The sequence below is a fragment of the Cnephaeus nilssonii genome, assembly GCF_951640355.1.
Source record: "Cnephaeus nilssonii genome assembly, chromosome: 20".
NCBI classification, from domain to species: domain Eukaryota; kingdom Metazoa; phylum Chordata; class Mammalia; order Chiroptera; family Vespertilionidae; genus Cnephaeus; species Cnephaeus nilssonii.
This window is the reverse complement of record NC_137091.1, coordinates 36,168,899-36,191,127: the sequence shown is the minus strand read 5'-3', so window position 1 is coordinate 36,191,127 and position 22,229 is coordinate 36,168,899. Positions and strand designations below refer to the sequence as shown.

General features: G+C 38.9%; 1 long non-coding RNA gene across 1 annotated transcript; it reads right to left on the bottom strand.

The window, feature by feature from the left end:
- Positions 1 to 2,128: 2,128 nt before the first annotated feature.
- LOC307092665 lies at positions 2,129 to 21,377 on the bottom strand. Its single transcript, XR_013812871.1, has 5 exons — positions 21,138 to 21,377; positions 14,339 to 14,414; positions 9,828 to 9,954; positions 8,174 to 8,272; positions 2,129 to 4,664 (listed from the first exon to the last, which is right to left on the bottom strand). It is a non-coding gene; the product is annotated as an uncharacterized lncRNA (long non-coding RNA).
- Between the last annotated feature and the right edge of the window lie 852 nt (positions 21,378 to 22,229).

Sequence of the window (22,229 nt, the reverse complement as noted above, 5' to 3'; positions counted from 1 at the left end):
GGGAAGGGGATTCCCCCGGCACCTCTGATCATAGGCTTGGCCCCTTACCACGCCTAAAGCACCAGTCCAAAGCAACCCCCAGCTCTCTGCGATTGATTGCAGGTGGTCTGCTCCGGCACCAGGCCGAAAACCTCCACCGGAGGTCCGCTCAGGGCACCTATGTATGCAAATTAACTGCCATCTTGGTTGGGTTAATTTGCATACTCTCCCTGATTGGCTACTGGGCATGGCTTGGGCGTAGCAAAGGTGTGGTCAATTTGCATATTATGCTTTTATTAGGTAGGATATTCATTTCTTCCTGAATAGAACTTTGGTGATATCTGACAAGTTTACATATACAGGCATTTCATTAACAATAATTTCTAAGTAGTCTATAATTTTAGTTTTGATATTAAATATTTTATTAAAACCTTAAAAAACAAACAGTAGAAATATTATTATGAACCCCCATATATGAACCACTCCACTTCATTAATTATCAACATTTTGTCAATCTACTTTCCAGTTCTCTTTCATTCTTTTTCTATTGCTGGAGTATTTTATTGTAAATCTGGATATCTTATCCTATCTAATAAAGAGGGAATATGCTAATTGACCCTCACACTGTCACAAAGGTGGCGGCACCCACAGCCAATAAGGAGGGAATATGCTAATTGACTGTCATGCCCTCAAAGATGGTGGTGCCCACAGCCACAAGATGGTGGTGCCCAGTCCCCTCAGCCCCTCAGCTGCCCAGGGCCAGCCCAAGGCACAGGCAAGCCTCAGATGGCGGGTGCCCAGCCATCCAGGGCCACCTGAGGCTCAGGTAACCAGGGCCAGCCAAGACTTGCGCTGCCGGCAGTGGCAGCAGCAGAGGTGTGATGGGGCATCATCTTCCTCTGATAGCCGGGTCACCTCCTGTCCCTGAGGGCTCCTGGACTGAGAGGGGGCAGGCCGGGCTGAGTGACTCCCCCCTCCAGTGCATGAATTTTCATGCACCGGGCCTCTAGTCATTTCATAAACATATAAGCATGTATCTCTAACACACAGGAGCACTTATATTTCTTAATAACCACATTGACATGATCATCCTTAACAAAATTATTTCTAAATATCATCTAATTAACTCGGTGCATGTCCACATTTCCCCCAGTCTCCAAAATCTTTTTTACATTTTGGTCAAAATAAGTCCAAGTAATGCCCACACATTAAATTTAGTTGATATGTTTGTGTCTTTTAATCTTAACAGTTACCCTTCCTTTTTTTTTTTCATGCCACTCATTATTTGAAGAAAGTAGGTTATTTTGTAGAATTTTACACATTCTGGATCTGTTTGGCTGCTTCATTGTGTTGCCATTTATTTTATTCATCTATTCCACTAATTCTTGGTTTAAAATAATTTGATGTGAAGATTTAATTCCTTCAGTTCATGATGTTGGAAATAAGGTTTTATAAGTAGTGGTGCATACTTCCTATTGCATTCTTTCAGGAGGTGAATAGTCTGATAGTCTCACTTTTATAGAGGCTAAAATTGATGAACAGATTCAGAGGTGGTCAGCTTGCCAAATCTATTCTAGCATTCTCACTATAAAATCTTTCACTTAATAGTTGTAATATTTACTGATTATCTTCTGGACCCATTATTCCATTAGGAAACTAGAGAGTAGTGATTTTTTTCTAATCTTACGAATCACTGTATTTTCTAGATTTAAAAATTATTTTAATTTGATGAGCTGTCATTGGTTATGAAACTTTTTCAAAAGGGAAAAACAAAATAAATTATTTAACCCTTGCCAATTTTCAGGATGAGTCGGTGCCTAGGCACCATCCATAGCTGACGAATTGTAAAGCCATAACCAGGTAAACTAACTATTAAGGGGGTCATTTCAAAAGACCCAACTTCCACTGGCTGAAGATGGGACAATTTGAGCACCAAAAGTTATACTGACTGTAAAAAAAAAAATGTTTTCTTTTATGCAAGTGTTTTATGCACACAAACACACACGCATGCATATGCACATACAATATTAAATTTCCAAATGATTTATTTCCTTTTTGCCATCTTTTTGATAGTTTCTAATTAATTTTGAATGGTACTCAGACAATAGAGATAATAAATCTTCACTTTCAGGAATTTATTATGGGAAAATAATTTCATCTTTCTCTTTGAGTTTTCAATAGTTGTACTCTTAACAACATCATATTGATGAAATTCTTAAGGCTTTCTTTTCAGCATGAAATTTCTGATGCAGCTTAAATGATGAACTTTTCACATTCAATATAACATTCTAGGTTTTATCCAGAATAAATTAAATACATCCTGAGCAGAAATAGGAGGCATTTCTCAATTTTTCACTCCCATAGGAAATTCCTTTCACATGAATTTACTAATACTAATGATAACAATTACAGATAATATATGCAGTAAACATGCTATGTGGCTGCTATTTTTCCAAGTATCAACTACTTAATCCTTATAATTCTATTACAGTGTACACAGGCTTTCTCTAAACTGGCCCCAGTGGTCCTACCTCCTGGTCTTCACACTCGTATGGAATCCTCTTCCCTTGAGTGTAGGCAACCTAGAAACTTGCTTCTAGCCAGTAGAAGACACAAAGTGATGAAATATTCCTTCAGTGATTCGACTACACAAGATTATAAATTTTATGATTCTAGCAGACTATTTGTTGATGAAGCAGCCATGTTGAAGAGGCCTATGTGGCAAAGAACTGAGGTCAGCCTTTTGCCAACAGTCAGAAACTTAGGACCTCAGTGCAGTAGCCCTCAAGAAAATAAATTCAGCCAACAACCATATGAGGTTGGAAGTAGATCCCTTTCCCAGTTAAGCCTTCAGATCAGACCCAGCCTTAGCTAAAATCTTGATTTTAGCCTCATGGGAAATTCTGAAGCAGAAGACCCAACTAAGTTACACCCAGACTCCCAATCCATAGAAATTGTAAAATAATATATATGTATTATTTTAAGCTATTAATTAAGTTGTGGTAATTTATTACACAGCAATAAATAATATACATATTATCACCATTTTACAAGTGAACAAGATGAGGCACAGACGTTTAAGTACCTTGTCCAGTAACAAAGTTGTAATAAAGTAGTGAAATGGAGACAATGATAAAGAAAGCTAAAGCTTTTCTTATATTAATTGTATTATTCTCTGACATACATTTGCCAGAGGCAATATTTGAATGGTGAAGGAAGGCTTTTAAAGCAATTTTTTTTCTGTAGCATGAAAACAATTCTCAAAAATGAATTTTGTGATATTCTGTAACATAATGTACATATCAAGGCTTTCTTGTACTAAATTCCATTATGAATTTTCTGATGTTGAGTAAGGTGTGAATGCTGTCTAAAGGCCTTCTTACATTCCTTACATTTGTAGGGTTTCTCACCTGTATGAATTCTCTGATGTTGAGTAAGAAATGAATAAAGTCTAAAAGCCTTACCACACTCCTTACATTCATAAGGTTTTTCACCAGTATGAATACTCTGATGTTGAGTAAGTTGCGAGAGTAGTCTAAAGGGTTTTCTACATTCCTTACATTCATAGGGTTTCTCACCAGTATGAATACTCTGATGTTGAGTAAGTTGAGAAAGCAGTCTAAAGGCCTTCCCACATTCTTCACATTCATAAGGTTTCTCACCAATATGAATGCTCTGATGTGAAATAAGTTGTGAGTAACTACTAAAGGTCTTCCAACATTCCATACATTCATAGGGTTTCTCATGAGTATGAATTCTCTGGTGACGAACAAGTTGTTGTCTTAATCTAAAAGTCTTCCCACATTCCTTACATTCATAGGGTTTCTCACCAGTATGAATACTCTGATGGACAGTAAGTTGTTGGCATATTCTAAAAGTCTTTCCACATTCCTTACATTCATAGGGCTTCTCACCAAAATGAATTTTCTGATGTACTCGAAGGTCTGGACTACACACGAAGGCTTTCCCACATTGCTTACATTCATAGAGCTTCTCAGCAATATGAAGTCTCTGATGTCGAGTAAGGTGTGTACACTGTCTAAAGGTCTTCCCACACACCTTACATTCGTAGGGTTTCTCACCAGTGTGAATTCTCTGATGTCGAGCAAGTTGCTGATGTACTCTGAAGGCCTTTCCACATTCTTTACATTCATAGGGCTTTTCACCAGTATGGAGTCTCTGATGTTGAGTAAGTTCTTGGAGCACTGTAAAGGCCTTCCCACATTCCTTACATTGATAGGGTTTCTCACCAGTATGAAGTTTGTGATGTCGAATAAGGTGTGCACGCTGTCTAAAAGCTTGCCCACATTCCTTACATTTATAAGGTTTCTCACCTGTATGAATTCTCAGGTGTTGACTAAGTGTTGAGCGACGAATAAAGGTCTTCCTACATTCCTTGCATTCATATAACTTTTCCCTATTATGAACTCTCTGATATTCAGCAAGAAAATTATGCTTTTTGTAAGTGGTCATTTTTTCAGAAGTAATTTTCACTTGCCCCAAACATCCTTCTTGTGGTTCCATTTGCCCCTCAATCTTACTTTTGCATTCCCAATCATTTCTAAAAATAGAGTTCTGAAGGCAATAGCTTTTAATTTTTTCCATTACTTCCAATTGGAATGAATATATTTCACAAATATCCTTTTCTGAAGATAAAGTATTAGTCCTGTATCTGGACTCCAAATCTGAAAGAAAAGAAGAAAGCAAACACATGCTGTTTTTCTGTTCCAGTAGGAAGAAAACTTTGACAGAGAAATAAAGGGAACCTAAAATAATGCCGATTACAAGTGAATGAATTAGACATCTCTAGAACATAGGCATTTGTGCTACAATACTACATGTATATCTATAAAAACTAACTCCTGCAAAATTGCACACCAAAAACTAGAGTTTATGAAGAAAGTAGGGCTGGAGAAGAACACTCAAGTCTATGCAACTGTATTAGCAGAGCACTAACTACTAGTAATATAATAGGGACCTCAAGGGAACCCCAAAAGCAGCTCAGTATGGCTGAAGGCCATTTTGTGGGTATTAAAGTGCATAAAAATTGCCCCACTAGCATGGCTCAGTGGTTGAGCATTGACCTATGAACCAGGAGGTCATAGTTCGCTTCCCAGTCAGGGCACATCCCTGGTTGTGGGCTCAATCCCCAGTAGGGAGCATGCAGGAAGCAGCCGATTAATGATTTTCTCTCATCGTTGATGTTTCTATCTCCCTCTCCCTTCCCCTCTGAAATCAATAAAAAATTAAAAATGCATAAAAATTAAGTGGAAATGCTAGACTTCAGGTGCTAAAATGTTGCACATAAAATAAAGCCCTGGGCCAGTGAGGCTAACATTAAGGTGGGAATCAGGAGAAGTGCAAGGTATTTAGCTAGAAGCTATGCAAGTGATTGTATATGTCTCTGAGGAGGGAGCCCTGGATGTAAGCATTTATTATTAATTTTCTTAATATAGGGGTGGAAGGGCTCATATCAACACATCAAACTGAAGTCTTTTGCCTTTCCTTCTGAATGTTATAAATATACTAATATTCTGGCTCCATTCAACTAAGAATATTGCCTGTGAACCAACTAACTTCAACATTATACTGATATCATTCCCTATTTCATAGCACTATTAAGCTAATTTGTATTATGGAGTATTAGTTATATTATGAAACAGACTGTATTCTCAAACATTAAAAAGGGGGCAAAGCAAAAAGAACAAGGAAAGTCCAGGAAAGGAAGGGAACCCCATGATTAAAGACCTGATTTAAGTGTGGATAAGAATCACCTGATTTGTTAAAATTATACAGGGTATTTATTTATTTTCTGATTCAGGCACTTTAAAGATAATAGTATACTTATTACTTCAGATAAAATGATAGTATACATATGGGAAATCCCTTAAAATTCAATCATCTACTACTTTTGCATTGAATGTTAACAAAAAAAAAAACCCTCTAGACACCTGAAAGCCCCACTTCTAGGAATATATCTTAAGAAACTTGAAACATTAATCAGAAAGAATATATGCACCTCTGTGCTCATAGCAGCACAACTTACAATAGCTAAGATCTGGAAACTGCCCAATTGCCCATCAGCAGATGAGTGGATAAAAAAATGGTAGCACATTTATACAATGGAATACTATGTTGCCATAAAAAAGAAAGAACCATTTGCAACAGCATGGATGGAGCTGGAGAGTATTAATGCTAAGTGAAATAAGTCAGTCAGAGAAAGATAAGTATCACATGATCTAACTCATATGTGAAATCTAATGAACCAAATAAATTGATGAAAAATAGACCCAACCATATCTGGTTTGGCTCAATGGATAGAGCATCGGCCTGCAGGGTCCCAGGTTTGATTCCAATCAAGGCAACATGCCTGGTTGTGGGCTCGATCCCCAATGTGGAGCATGAAGCAAGCAGCCGATCAATGATTCTCTCTCATTATTGATGTTTCTATCTCTCTCTACCTCTCTGGAATCAATAAAAATATATTTTTTAAAAATAGACCCAGAGACATAGAAGCATAAACAAGAGACTATTGGAATCTCAGAGGGAAGGCAGGGGAGGGTTGGTGGGAAGAGATCAACCAAAGAACTTGTATGCAAACCCATGGACACACACATTGGGGTGCTGAGGGCTGCCTTCTGCATGTCCCCCATTATGGATTGAGCCTGCAACCTGGGAATGTGCCCTACTGGGAATTGAACTGTGACCTCCTGGTTCATAGGCCGATGCTTAACCACTGAGCAACACTGGCAGGGTTAAACACCATATTTTAAGTACATTTGAATAGTTGGCTTTTTAAGTATGTGTTTTAAAAGTTTAGGAAGATATTTTTCTTTCAGGTTTTCCCGACACAAATATATACAGCTACCATTGATAAGATTTAGTAGCTGATACTCTAAATCTAGGTCAGCTCTCATGAGACTTCCCAATCCCTATTTATTAGGGTAACACCAGTTGCCTCCATAATACAGAAGGTCTGGAGGACATCTCAGCAGGACAATCAAAGAGATTGCAGTTAAGATTAAATAAAGTTATAAGAATAAAGTCCTACTCAGATAGGATTGTTGGCCTTAATAAGAGGAAGAGAGAATTACACTGATTAATTTTTTAATGTTAAACCAAGCTTGTATTCCTAGAAAACACCCTACTTGATCGTCATCTTTTTTTTTTTTAAATATATATTTTATTGATTTTTTACAGAGAGGAAGAGAGAGGGATAGAGAGTTAGAAACATCGATGATACAGAAACATCGATCAGCTGCCTCTTGCACACCCCCTACTGGGGATGTGCCCGAAACCAAGGCACATGCCCTTGACCGGAATCGAACCTGGGACCCTTGAGTCCGCAGGCCGACGCTCTATCCACTGAGCCAAACGGGTTTCAGCTGATCATCATCTTTATATCTGCTGAATTTGCTTTGCTTTTTTTGTGTGTAATATCTTTGTCAGGTCATAGTAAAAGAGTTATATGGTCTCATAAAATGAATTGGAACATTTTCTACAGAAATGTGTGTAATTCTGCTTTAATTTCTTAAATATTTCATAGAATTAACCAGTGAAACCATCTGGGCCTGACATTTTTTGTGTGGAAATATTTCTGATAATTCAATTACTTTAACAGATATAAGATTATTCATATTTTCTTTTTATCTTCTGTCAGTTCTGGTAAGTTATATTATTCAAGGAATTTTCCAAATACATTTAAATTGTCAAATTGTCTAGCATAAAGTTATTCATGACATTCTCTTATTATTCTTTTAATGGCCATAAAATGTGAACTGAAAACCTCCCTTCCAATCCTGACAGTAATTTATGTTGTCTTTTCCTCTTCATTAGTCAAGTTTACTGTTTACCAACTTTGTTGATTTTTCCAAGAAATTAACTTTTGGCTCTATTAATTTTCTCTAGATTTTTCCTATTTTGTTAATTTCACCTTTTATATATATCCTTTTATTTTCTTCTGAGAACAGATCCTCTCTTTGAAATGCTAGAGAAATATGAGAGGTGTAACAAGGTCAATAGAAAGTTCCTTTGTTAGTCTAGGCTTAAAATATTTTAATTTGCTTCCCGGGTCTCAGGCCTTTCCTCCACACTCCACAAGCCTCAACAAAACCTAAAGTTTGTGCATTTACCCTAACCAGCTTAGCTATTGCCTGCAGTAATGACTTTCCCATGCCTGCTAAGCCTCACTCACCAGGGTAGTGTCTTCTTATCCTTTCCCTCATAAGCATCCAGGGCTCCTTTCCTTCATCCAATAATGTCATCACATCTGGTTTAGAAATGGAAGGTCCTGCTTAATAGAAAAATGTGACATGAAATAATAAGCCCAAAAGTCCTTAGATTCAGATTTGTTCAAATTTATAATGAACTCTAGACCAAAATGTTATTTTATAAAGTCTAAGAGCAAAGAAATGCAAGGAGTTGAAGAACACTCATATTATGGTAACCTCAGGATCACAGGAATAGACACCAGATAGTTAAGAATTGGCCTTAGCATAATTTAAACTCACACAAGGTCTGTTGAGAGGCAGTCTTGCGTAGTGGTTAAGAAAATAAAATCTGGATCCAGACTGCCTGCATTCAAATACTGCCTTTGTTGCTGTGTTACCTCTTGTGCCAAAGTTTTCTCATTTGAAATGAGGAGAAAAATAATATATTTCTCATAGAGTTGTTGTGAGGATTAACTAGTAATGTGCAATATTTAGACTAGTTATATACTAGTTATATATGGCCTGACCAGTGTGGCTCAGTGGTTGAGCGTCGACCTATGAATCAGGAAGACATGGTTTGATTCCCAGTAGGGCACATGTCTGGGTTGGGGGCATGCAGGAGGCAGGAAATCAATGATTCTCTCTCATCACTGATGTTTCAATCTCTCTCTTCCTCTCCCTTCCTCTATGAAATCAATAATTTATTTTAAAAAAGAATAGTTATATATGTACATATACACATAATATATGTATACTAGTGTTAACTTTTATTATAAATTTGCTTCCTGTGACATTCTCCTATCCTTTCTAGAATATTCATTCAATGTAACAAGAAAAAGTCCTTAGAATTTTAAATTTCAACTACAAAGTAGGTAGAATTAATTATGTGTTATAGGAAACAGAATACATTTAAACATTTAACTGAGTTTTAACTTTTTTTTTTTTATTGTTGTTATTCCTCACCTGAGGACATTTTTCCATTGATTTTTTGAGAGAATAGAAGGAAGGGGGAGAGACACAGAGAGAGAAACATTGATGTGAGAGGGACACATCAATTGGTTGCCTTCCGCACTTGCCTGGACAAGGACTGGGAATTGAGCCTGCAACTGAGGTACACACCATTGCTGGGATCAAAGCTGGGACCCTTCCGTCCGAGGCCGATGCTCTATCCACTGAGTCAAACTGGCTAGGGCCATTTAACTGAGTTTTAAATAAACTGTATGGATCCATCCCTTTTTATACAAGTTCTATAGGCTCTGATTTTTAGAGAGACTCAGAACCCCTGTAGCTAGGTATTCTCCTTCCAGCTGGATTAGAAATGAATGTTAAGCATCTACATTAATTCTGAGCTCAAATACAACGTGAAATCTGGTTTCTTGGACAATGCTTCTGTTGTAAGCAACCCAGAATTCAAATACTGCCCCTTGGATATTAAGGGAGGTACAGAGCCTGAAGAAAGTCTGAAGGACCTCACAGGATGGGAGTGACAACGTGTGAGATGGAGGGGCCTACTTGCAAACTAACAACACGTGACCAATTCCTTTGGAATAGAGAGGCAACATTTATCTAGTTTCTCAAAACAGAGTCATGAAATTGACAGTAGAGAAAGCCAATATAATTTGGAATAAGTAGCCTTACCCAGAGAGATGAAGTTTCTATAATTCTCCCACATCACATCCCTATATAAGTCCCTCTGAGCCGAGTCCAGGAATTGCCATTCTTCCGGAGAAAAGTCTATGGCCACATCCCTGAATGTCACTGAACTCTGAAAAACAAACCAGTAAATGAAATATTTTTAAAATGGAAAAAAGGTCAAAGACTGCACTGCAGAGAATGAGCCACATAGCAGCAGACAGCGTGGGGCTGGAAACATGTGGCATGCTTAAGGGACAGTAAGAAAGTTAGTAATCCTGAAGCAGAGTGCCGCACCTCTTGAATAGTCCTGTGGCTGCAGATAAGAGTAAATTTTACCCACACATATCTTGAAATGAATAAAATAACCCCAAAAAGTCCCAATAAAGTGAAATAGTGCACACAGCCTTCTGTTAGCTGTATCTCCACCACACATTCTTAAGAAATATAAGGTTCTCGACCTTCTTTTTCTTTGAATGCTCATAAAAACATATTGATAACAATTTCTCTTTAATATACTATAAAGTCTCTAAGAAAACAGACTCAAGTTCACCATAAAGTCAGATCCTATATAATAAAAGGCTAATATGCAAATAGACCAAACAGCAGTACAACCGAACAACCGGTCGCTATGACGTGTGCTGACCACCAGGGGGTGTGCGCAGGACATGGTGGGCATTGGCAGAAGGTGGCAGAGCACGGAACATGGTGGGCATTGGCCATGGTGGGATAATGGAGCAGGTGAGTGGGGGTGCCAGAACAAGGCAGGGCATCAGTCGCTGTAATCAGGACGAAACTCTGGTGGTTATTGAAAATTCTTTGCTTCCGCACACCGCAGTCTCGTCTGGTGCTCGTACCCGCTGCCAGCCCCTGGCGCCGGCCCCGATCACTCAGCGGCGTCAGCAGGTGCAAGCAGGCAGGTGCAAGAAGTGGCGGCCGCCCCGATCGCCCTTCAGGGCTTCTTCACCTCCCCTTGCTCCTGAGGGGCAACGGGGACAGCAGCCACCTTTCCTACCTGCTGCTGGCAACGGCCCCGCATGCACCCGCAGCCAGCGCTGAAGCCGCTACTCGCAACTGCTGCCAGTGCCCAGCACCTGTCCCAATTGCTCTGCGCCATCAGCGGGTGCGAGTGGGGCCAGCACCATCAGCCCATGGGCGCAGCAGAGGTGGGAGCAGGGCTGCCGGCAGACAGGGGACCGGGGGCCATGGAGGGAGGGGCTGGGCAGGGGCACGGAGGATGGGCCGAGATCCACCCCTGTGCCCACCGCAGCCTCGCGGCCCACAGTTCCTTTCTAGGTGCACGAATTCGTGCACTGGGCCCCTAGTTTTATTATAAACATTTCCCCTGTTATTACCAATTTTTTAATAAATTTTCAAAACTTTGCTACATGGTAGTCTACATTTTAAATATGTGATATTAAATCTTTTTTCTCTAGTTAGATGTTTTAATTCAAAAGTCTTCCTCAAATCTCACAGTCTGTATTATCTAATACTTATTTATGCATCTGGATGACCTTCTTACTCTTTATTATCCATTACCCATCACCTTTCCTCATTCCCAAGTCAGAGGATACTGAATTGGGAAGATATCATTCTGAACCAGTGATTTTCAATTAGGAGTGACTTTACTCCTCAGAAGACAACTGTCTAGAGACAATTTTGATTATCACAAGTTGGAGGAGGAGGTGTGTTACAGGCATCTAATTGGTAGAAGTCAGGGATACCTTTAGACATCCTAAATGCAGAGGACAATCCCCCACAATAAAAGATTTTGTGGCTCAAAATATGAATAGTTCCAAGGTTGAGAAACCCTGCTCTAGACCAGCACATCCCATAAAACTACACAATGGATTGTTCCTGGCATTCTCTCAGGATTTCCCAGATGGCTGTTAATATTTCTATTTGCAGTCTTGTTCTGATCACTTCCTATTCATTCATTAGATGGAGGATTCCCTCACCCTACATAGCATGAGAGGCTGAATACCTGACACCATATAGTTGAGATTGCCAGTAGTTTGTTAGTCATATACACTCACAGCCCAGCTAAGGAGGACACCAAACGTCGTGCAGGGCCACACAGGGGTTGCACTCAGGAATAGAGTGAATAAGCAGGGTCTGTGAGAGGCAGGCTGGGTAGTAACAAGAGGGTGAGGTGTTCCCTGGTTCCCACAGGAGGATGTGACGGGGCTTGAGTACTTCTGCAGGCTGGCAGGGGAGTAAAAGCAATACATTAAGAATCCGAAGGGCTGCTGCTCTGGCTGATAGGGGAACTAACCACATAGGGAGTCTTCCCTGCTGGATGACAAGCATATCTGATGAGAGCAGGAGAAATGGTTAAGCCTAAAATTTTATGTACTGCTTTTAGGCCTTGTAACATAAGGCCCTAATCACATCCCTACCTAATCCACCCAATTGTAAAACCTTACATATAATAAGACCTCAACACATACAGAGACGGAGACCAGCCAATAATAATCTCATGTGGAGAAGTTTGGAATTTTCCCTATAGCAGTCAAATAGGATAAGATTTTCTCTCTCATCAAACCATAGATCTTCAAGGAAAGTTCAAAACTGGGGTCTCCCACTTATTATCAATAATCCATTCCCCTAAGTCAGGCATTCTATCACTACATTATTGACTAATTTACCTATTTTCCCAACATTTTAAATCAAAGATTTATATTGCATTATATATCAATTTCAACCCCTCAACAGTTGCATATTTCTCCCCCGTATAGAATTATAGTACACAGGGGTTAGTGCAGATGTACTTTGGCAGATGTATTTTCATTGTGTGTGTGTGTTTTTGTTTTGTTTTGTTTTGTTTTGTTTTTTACTGAACTCTTTTTTTTTTAAAATATATTTTATTGATTTTTTTACAGAGAGGAAGAGAGAGGGATAGAGAGTTAGAAACATCAATGATAGAGAAACATCGATCAGCTGCCTCTTGCACAACCCCTACTGGGGATGTGCCCGCAACCAAGGTACATGCCCTTGACCGGAATCGAACCTGGGACCTTTCAGTCTGCAGGCCGACGCTCTATCCACTGAGCCAAACCGGTTTCGGCCTGAACTCTTATTTCTCACTTGAATTGTTTCTTTCTCCACAGTTTCTTCCAACTTTTTCCAACTTTTTAGGAACTCATTTTATACGAGGCACAAACAAAGGCTACATATGAAGTATACTATGAAAATGCATTTCTAACAAAAACATAATGGCAGGAATGGCTCACATTCAGTATGATGGTCTAATGTCTCCTTTATAAATCAGCAGCACCAGATATACATATCCCCTTTAAGAATAATTGCATGTATTTCAAAACATCTACAGATGGTTCTGATGGTCTATCACTTGCATTTGGAATAAAATAAGACTCTTGCTGCACATTGTTTTTTGTTTAAAAATGTTGCATTGAACTATACGATTTCACTTACCAAGTTCTAAAAATAGGCAAAATTAATTTATGGTATATGGCAGTGGTCAGCAAACTGTGGCTCGCAAGCCACGGTTTGCCGCTCTGTTGACTAATGAGTTTGCCGACCACTGACCTAGACTCTCGATTCCAATAATTACAGGCTGTTGTTGTTCTTTGTGATTAAGCCCCTATGGCATCAGAATAGAGGTTACATTTGGACTGGGTGGGTAGGGAGTGGCTAAGAGGGGACATCTGAAGTGCTAGTAATATTCTTTCTTGACCTGCGGACTGGCGGCATACATGCATTCAATTTATAAAAATTCATTTAGCTGTATACTTAGGACTTGTGCACTTTTCTCTTATATACACTATATGTCAATTAAGAAGTTCAAAAAGCACCCTAGCTGGTTTGGCTCGGTGGACAGAGTCGGCCTGTGGACCGAAGGTTCCCGGGTTTGATTCCAGTCAAGGGCTTGTACCTCGGTTGCAAGCCCCTCCCCAACCTGGGCCCTGGTTGGGGTGTGTGCAGGAGGCAACCAATCGATGTTACTCTCACATCGATGTTTCTGTCTTCCCCTCTCTCTAAAAAAATCAATGGAAAATACCCTCGAGTGAGGATTAAAAAATAAAAATAAATAAAAACAAACAAATAAATAAATAGTTCAAAAACTTTTTTAAAGTGTCAAATTGTGTGTTGGGGATATAAATTTTTCCTTCATAAAACTAGACTAAAACTCATTGTACTCAGAGAACTAGAGTCTCTCTGAAGTTTAGTATTAAAATCAAAAGCTTGTTCTGTTGGAAAAAGTGAATAGGTGGAATATTCTGCAGAGAATACCTGCTTTATTATCAAGGTTTTATACCCTCATAGCTCTTGACAGATTTTGTAGATAGGAGATAGTCCACATTAGTGAGGGGAGAAGGGGGAAAGAAAGAGTACATTAAGAGGATCCTGGACTATTTGTTCCCAGTTCTCATGGGAATGAGAAAAACTACAGCAGGTTCGTGAATGGGATTCTGTTAAACAGGAAAATTTCAGGATAAGAAATGAGTATGTATGCATGACCTAGAAATGGACAATATCTAAAAACATCAACTTACAAGGGCCATGGTTTTGAACTGGTCAGTGCTTCTCAAGATTTCTGCTGGAAAACTGCAAAATCCATATAAACCAGATCTGGAAGAAGAAAAAGAAGCCAGGAAATCAGATGTGCCTCAGAGCTCCCAAAATTACTTATGTTAATATGAGCTTTTTTTTTTTTCTTCCCCTCCTGTTTCCTATCTATTTTGCACCACTATACCCACACTGATCCCATACCCCCACAAACTGGAGGAGATTTTAGGGAGTCTGAAGAAATCCAAGCTCTGAAGAAACCCAATGAACAATACTGGACTTGGTGTAGAAGAACAGATATTTCTGCAGGAATTCTGACTAGCTCACCATCTGACAATGTGGTCCTGACATTAGATTATTCAAACATGTCCTGAGCAATTCCTCCTGCTTCTAGGACAACTTTTCAGGGCCAAGAAAGGACCACACCAACGAAGGTGTACAGATTCGTGTGCAGGGCTACTAGTGTTTTATAAATGTCAATTAAATCCATCTGATCCAGTGTGTCCTTTAGAGCCACTGTTTCCTTGTTAATATTTTGTCTGAAAGATGCATTCACAGAAGTCAGTGGGGTGTTAAAGTCTCCTACTAAGTTTGTATTGTTGTTGATCTCTTGCTAGAAGCAAGTATCTAGGATTTATTTATCTTCTATAATTGAAACTTTGTAGCCTTGAGCAGAGGCCAGGGCAGCCAGCGGGCAGGAAGCTTGGCTTCTTCCATCACCGGGGGCAACCCAAGCCTCCTGCTCTCTCCAGCTCTGTGGCTGCTGCCATTTTTGTTGGGATTTATTTATCTTCTATAATTGAAACTTTGTAGCCTTGAGCGGAGGCCAGGGCCGGCCAAGAAGTTTGGCTTCCTCCATTGCAGGGGCAACCCAAGCCTCCTGCTTGCTCCAGCTCCGTGGCTGGCCGCCATCTTGGTTAGGTTAATTTGCATACTCGCTCTTGAATGGCTGGTGGACGTGGCTTGGCATAGCGGAGTGATGGTTAATTTGCATGTTTCTCTTTTATTAGTGTAAATGAATGGGTTACCAATGAGATCAAGAAAGAAATAAAAAACTTCCTGGAAAAAATGAAAATGAATACACAACAACCCAAAATCTCTGAAACACAGCAAAAGCAGTCTTCAGAGTGAAGTCCAGAGCACTTCAGGCCTACCTCAAACAAACAAACAAACAAAAAAAAAAAAAACACACAACCCTATTTAAACCTACAACTCAAAGAATTAGACAGAAAACCCCAGCGAAAGGAGAAGGAAGGAAATAATAGGATTAGAGCAGAAATAAATGACATAGAGACTAAAACAAAAGAATACAAAACATCAATGAAACCAAGAGCTGGTTCTTTGAAAAGATAAATATGATTGATGAATCTTTAGCCAGATTCATCAAGAAACAAAGAGAGAGAGGACCCCCAACTAAATAAAATCAGAAACGAAAGTGGAGAAGTAACAACTGGCACCACAGAAATACAAAGGACTGTAAGAAAATACTATGAACAACTATTTGCCAACAAGCTGGACAATGTGGATGAAATGGACAAATTCCTTGAAAAAAAACAATCTCCCAAAACTGAATCAGGAAGAATCAACCTGAATAGGCCAATAACAATTGATGAAATAGAAGCAGTAATCACAAAACTCCCAGCACACAAAAGCACGGGTCCAGACAGTTTCACAAGGGAGTTTTACAAAACATTCAAAGAAGAACTAACACCTATACTCCTCAAACTATTCCTAAAAAAAAAAAAAAAAAAAGAGGAAGAAACACTTCCAAGCTCTTTTTCTGAGGCCAACATTATCCTAATTCCAAGAACAGATAAAGACAATACAAAGAAAAGGAATTACAGGCCAATATCTCTGATGAGCATAGATGCTAAAATCCTCAACAAAATATTAGCAAATTGGATCCACCAATATGTTAAAAAGATCATACACCATGACCAATAGATTATTCCAGGGATGCAAGGCTGGCACAATATTCGTAAATCAATAAGCATGATACATCAAAAACACAAATTGAAAGACAAAAATCACATGATCATATCAATAGATGGAGAAAAAGCATTCAACAAAATCCAGCATCCATTTTTGATAAAAACTCTCAGCAAAGTGGGAATAGAGGAAGCATATCTCAACATGATAAAGGCCATATATGACAAACCTACAGTGAACATCATACTCAACGGGCAAAAACTAAAACCATTTCCCCAAAGAACAGGAATAAGACAGGGATGTCCACGTTCACCATTCTTATTCAAATAATACTTAAAGTCCTAGCCACAGCAATCAGACAAGAAGAAATAAAAGGCATCCAAATTAGAAAGGAAAAAGTAAAACTCTCATTATTTGCAGATGACATGATATTGTACATAGAAAACCCTTGAAGACTCCATAAAAAATACTATATTTAATAAATGAATTTGGCAACATAGCAGGATATAAAATCAACACAAAAATCTATGGCTTTTTTATACATCAATAATGAATCTCAGAATGAGACACTAAAAAAACAATCCCATTTACCATTGCAACAAAAAAAAAAAATTAAGATACTTAGGAATAAATTTAACCAAGGAGGTAAAAGTCTTGTCCTTGTTGAAAAAATAGAGGAAGATATAAAAAAAGTGGAGGAATATACCATGTTCATGGATTAGTAGAATTAACATCATTAAAATGTCCATACTACTCAAGGCAATCTACAGATTCAATGCAATCCCTATTAAAATACCAATAGCATGTTTCATCCAGCACAAATACTCCAAAAATGTATATGTTACCAAAAAAAGACCACAAATAGCTGCAGCAATCTTGAGAAAGAAGAACAAAGTGGAGGAATCATAATACCAGATATCAAATTATACTACAAAGCCACCGTAATCAAAACAGACTGGTACTGGCACAAGAACAGGCATATAGATCAATGGAACAGAACAGAGACCCCAAGCCATTATGCTCAATTAATATTTGATAAAGGAGACAAGAGCATACATTGGAGTAGAGACAGTCTCTTCAATAAACGGTGTTGGGAAAATTGGACAGATAGATTAAAAAAAGTGAAACTAGACCACCAACCTATACCTTACACAAGAATAAATTCAAAATGGATAAAAGACTTAAATGCAAATCTGGAAACCATAAAAATCATAGAAGAAACCATAGGCATCAAAATCTCAGACATCTCTCATAGCAATATGTTTACTGATATGTCTCCTAAGGCAAAGAAAACTAAGGAAAAAATAAACAAATGCAACTACATAAAAATAAAACACTTCTTCACAGCAAAAGAAACCATCAACAAAACGAAAAGGGAGCCCACTATATGGGAAAACATATTTGGCAATGATATATCTGATAAAGACTTAATATCCAACATATATAAGGAACTCATACCACTTAACAAAAGGAAAGCAAACAATCCAGTTAAAAAATGGGCAAAGGACCTAAATAGACACTTCTCCAAAGTGGACATACAGATGTCCAAGAGATATATAAAAAATGCTCAAAGTCACTGATCATCAGAGATGCAAATTAAAATGATAATGAGGTATCACCTCACACCTGTCAGAATGGCTATCATCAACAAATCCATAAACAACAAGAGCTGGCGAGGATGTGGAGAAAAGGAAACCCTAGTACACTACTGGGGGGTGGGGGTGGGGGAGAAGGAGGATTCAGACTGGTGCAGCCATTGTGGAAAACAATATGGAGTTTCCTAAAACAATTAAATATGGAACTGCCATTTGACCTAGTGATCCCACTTCTAGGAATACATCCTAAGAAACCTGAAATACTGGTCAGAAAGAATGTATGCACTCTTATATGTTCATAGCAGCACAATTTACAATAACTAAGATCTGGAAGCAGCCCAAATGCCCATCAATAGATGAGTGAATAAAAAATCTCAGGTACATTTATACCATGGAATACTATGCAGCAGTAAAATAAATAAATAAATAAATAAATAAATAAATAAATAAATAGAAGGATCTCTTACCCTTTGAGACAGAAGGGTCCTAGAGAGTATTATGCTAAGCAAAATAAGTCAGTCAGAGAAAGATAAGCATCACATGATCTCACTCATATGTGAAATTTAATGAACAAAATAAACGGATGAACAAAATGAATCCAGAGACATAGAAGCAAGGAAAAGACTTCAGAATTTCAGAGGGAAAGCATGGGTGGGAAGAGATCAACCAAAGAACTTGTTTGCATATATGCATGACCCATGGACACAGTCAATAGGGTGGTGAAGGCCTTGGGCGGGGGTTGTGGGTGAGCTAGAAGGAGTCAGTGGGGGTGGGGGGGAAAAGGTGACATATGTAATACTTTCAACAATAAAAATATTTTTAAAAAGATATTTGTGGAGTTATGCTGACAGATAAGGCTTATAATGAATACAAGCTGAAAATAATCTAATTGGAAAAATGGTTATATATTTGAAAACCATGCAAATACTAAAAAGTGATAATGTTGCCAGTTTTGATGTAATGGGTTAAGCTGCTGTGTTAAAAAACAAACAAAACGTGTGTGGTATTAAACTATTTTGACAGAAAAAAAAATTACATGCATGCCTAGAAGGACCAGTTAAAACATTTACAGTGACAGCCAGTGATACTCATCACCATATTAAATACAGTGTGAACTAAAGGATACAAATACTCCAAAGAAGTTCAACATTTTCTTCATATCTTCTGTTAAATTAAGAGCTTAGAACACTAAAAACACAAACAAACAAACAAATAAAAACCCTGTTATTTTTCCTGAGTGACTTTTAAATTTCAGTTTCTAATTCGTGAACCAACTCTATGATTTAATTTGCTCATGTATGTTGGAGCACTATCTAGAAAAGAATGGTACAAAGTCCCTGACTGATGTCTTCGAAGCACTGATTGAAGTCTCACGCTGCCTCCTTCACATCTTGCTGACAAATGAGTTTATTTTGCTTCTGAACCAACCCTTTGAAGCCCTATAACAGATGCTGGACTTTGTTTTTTGAATCTCATTTTGCATAGAATATTACTAAAATGAAAATTGTTAGGCACAGATCTTACTGTAGGAAATACATTTCCCTTCACAGAGCCTCAGGAAAACCTGGACATTGCTTGCTGACATCATATTAATATCACCTCCCTCCTTTATGATGGATTACTAAGGCAGGAAGAATTTTTAAGTATAATGATGAGACTTTGTATACTTCTGTAATTACTAATATAGGCTTTGCTGTCGGTTTTCTAGGATATAAATTTCAGCTCTGATAGTTATTACCCATATGATCTTGGACATGTTACTTAATTTTTCAGCCTTAGTTTCTTCCTATGTAAAATGCTGATAATTCCAGTTCTCAATCAAAGGGTTATTATGAGGATTAAAGAAGATACTACATATAAAGCACTTAAAATAGCAAATAGAAATTTAATGAAACACAACTATAGATGAAAAATCCTATATGTTCTTCTTCCCATAATTATTAAAGAAAATTCTCCTTGAAAGATAAATATCACATGACCTCACTCATTTGTGGATTATAATAAACAACATAAATTGATGAACAAAAACAGATCCAAAGACAGAGAAGCATCCATCAGATGCTCAAACCTCAGAGGGAAAGTAGGGGAGGGTGAGGGTAAGGGGGGAGAGGTCAAACAAAGGACTTGGATGCATGCATGTAAGCATAGCTAATGGACACAGACACCAGGGGGGTGAGGGAATGAGTGGGGAGAAGAAGGGGGCAAATGGAGGGATAATGACACATATGCAATACCTTAATCAATAAAGAAAGAAAAAAAAAAAGAAAATTCCCTTTTTTCCATAAAAATGAGCTTCTCAGCCCTGCTCTTTCTTATAATACTACTAGAGGACCGGTGCACGAAATTCGTGCACGGGTGTGTGTGTGTGTGTGTGTGTGTGTGTGTGTCTCAGCCCAACCTGCACCCTCTCCAATCTGGGACCCCTTGGGGGATGTCCAACTGCTTGTTTCAAACCTTCGTGTTGACAAGCAATTCCTCCTGATTATCAACAATTTACAAAAGGGTGGGCGGGCTATGTGAATGGATGAAGTAAAAATAGCAAAATCTTCACAATTGTTGGATTTGGGTAATAGGAAAAAACATGGAATTACAACATAATAGTAACAACTAAATCTACTAAGCACTTATGTGTCCAAAGCATTATCTAAGAACTTTACATATATTTTTTCATCTATTGATAACAATCCTATATAGTAGGTTTTATCATAGCCTCCCTTTACAAATGAAGGAACTGTGGCAAAAAGAGATGAAATAAATTGTCCCAAGTTCACCCAATTCTAAGTGACAGGTTTAGGATTAGAACCCTGGTAATTTAGTTCCAAAGCCCATACGTTGCCACTATACTAAACTGCCTCCCTTAAAACCACATAAATATTTTGCCTGAAACAAACGCATGCTGACCAAAGCTTCAAACCTCTTCTCAAATTTCTACTAATGTCTTTGCTTCTCTTCTACTAAGAATCCCTTCTCTTGTTAACACAGATCTCCATTTAAAAGCCCTCCCAAATTACCACTCCTTAAAAGCCTCAAAAGCAGACAACCTATCTTTCTCTGCTTTGACCTTAGGGCAGTGGAGAAAATCAAAGGCATCTAGTATGAGTCCAACTAAACTAGTCTCAACAAATCACAGCCTAAAATAAAGCTCTCCTGCTAGCCTTCCTTGCAAACCATGCAAGGATTTAGAAAGCAGCAGCTCATAGGAGAAATTAAATGATTGCCAAATGTTCATGTAATACCCAGTAAGGAGGGGCAGGATGCCTACCTACATCAGTGGTCGGCACACTGCGGCTCGAGAGCCACATGCGCCTCTTTGGCCCCTTGAGTGTGGCTCTTCCACAAAATACCACGTGCGGGCACGCACCGTACAGTGCGATGGAAACTTCGTGGCCCGTGCGCAGAAGTCAGTTTTCGGCTCTCAGAAGAAATTTCAATCGTTGTACTGTTGATATTTGGCTCTGTTGACTAATGAGTTTGCCGACCACTGGCTACATCATCTCTATCATTCACTGAGAAGGAAGAACAAAGATCCACATCAATAGGTAGTTTAGGTATTAAAGCCTTACTAGCTAAAGACTACATGAAACAAACCTACATAGTCAGATTTATTTACTCAAGACAGGGAGCAAGTCCCACAGGAACGGTTGGAATGTAATGGGTGTGAGAGAGAGAGAGAGAAACAGAGAGAGAGAGAAGCTCTTGTGCGAAGGTTTGAGTACCAACTAAAAGATGCAGAGGAAGGGGAGAACAATTCTGGAATGTTTGCTGTTTCTGAGGTGAGAACAGGAGGCAGGGGTTAATTACAGGTTGAGCACTACTATACAGTGAGAGTAGTTTAGCAATTGGGTATCCCCAGTAATAAAATAAAAATAGCAAAGTGGGTCTGGAGCACTTTCTTGGTAAGGAAGCTGTAATCTCTCAAAGAGAACATCGTTATGGCCTTTTACAATTGCTGCATGACCCGAGTATGTGGTAGGCAGTTAGACACACGAGCAGAGAAAAACAACGGGCCAGGTGCAGAAGGTTAGCAAGGCAGAAGGCCCCAGGTGCCTAGCAACAGGCAAAACTGGGAAAACAAGAACCTCACTCACCCCCAGGGTAACCTTTCCTCCTCTAGCATGTAGCTGGGTCATGCCGTTTAGACCCGCTGACCTTTCCTCCCCTGGCATGTTGCTAGTCATGTAGATTAGAACCCCTTAGGGCAGCAGTCACCAACCGGTGGCCCGCAAGGTCCGAAAGGTTGGCTACCGCTGCCTTAGAGGGAAAACTCACCAGGGGGCCAAAGGATGGCCCTTAAGCATGAAGCACCCAGAAGAATGAGGCTCTGACCCACATCAGATACATCTAGGCTTCCGTT